Raw genomic sequence first — 1023 nt, 5'->3', positions numbered from 1 at the left:
CGGAACACAAGTTAAGGCAGATGACGACCTCTGCAACGGCAAATCGCAAACGCCCGAAGATTGATAAATCTTTGACTAAACGCGTTCCAAGAAAAAACAATTTAACATCGTCTGCCGACGCAGGCGCTTCGGGTGTCGAAACTCAACATGAATCCGAAGCCGACACTACAACTCAACCGGAACATCCGGAAGAGAACACTGACCCAGCCACGATCATCACGATCAAGGCGGTCAGCACGGCAACAACCGCCGAGTGAAAACACTCGCGGCATAAAACAGAACTAAAGCTTGATCCACGAAAGGGGTACGTAGGCAGCTCGTCGAAGGACGAGTTCAGCTATCCCCCTCTCCAAAAAGGGGGGGGGGGGGAGTGGGTGTGCATACTCGTATACTCCCACATAGAAAAAGATGCGTTATTTGTAATCGAATTCTATCAAGATTTCTAAATTTTTTACGAAATATGCGTCGCATTTTTTATGACAAAATCGCAAAACAATCTCACTTCAGCACCAAAAATATACGTATAATCTTCGAAATAACTGTGAGATGTCGCCAAGTTAAAAATCGAGATGATACGACCAAATTGTCCGAACGCGACCACTACAAATCTTACATTTCGTTCGTCGATTGGCCCCGACGAACACATCAGCCATCTTAAACAAACGCAACTTGATCACTCTTTTGATCTTCAAACGTCCAACACAAGGACGAAAGCGCGCTACAAAAAAATCCAAAATTTTGGTCTAGCACTTCCAGTTGGCTTAAATATTGTCTCTGGAAAGATACTCGATTCATACCATACAAGTCGTATCAGCCGAGAACCTATTGCGGACTTTAAATCGGTACGAATCAGGTAGAAATCGGAACAGGAAAACCGATAGCCGGCTAGTCACCGCACAAACCTTAAAACCGAGAGTAAACCTAGGTCTTGCCCTAAACCATCGCATTGGTCTCAGACATGATATCTAAACGATACGAGATCCTAAAACATGTCTCTTCGTTCATATCTCAACGTTCCCGAAA

Source organism: Brassica oleracea, chromosome C3 (genome assembly GCF_000695525.1).
Source record: "Brassica oleracea var. oleracea cultivar TO1000 chromosome C3, BOL, whole genome shotgun sequence".
Classification (NCBI taxonomy): domain Eukaryota; kingdom Viridiplantae; phylum Streptophyta; class Magnoliopsida; order Brassicales; family Brassicaceae; genus Brassica; species Brassica oleracea.
This window is presented reverse-complemented; position numbering follows the sequence as displayed.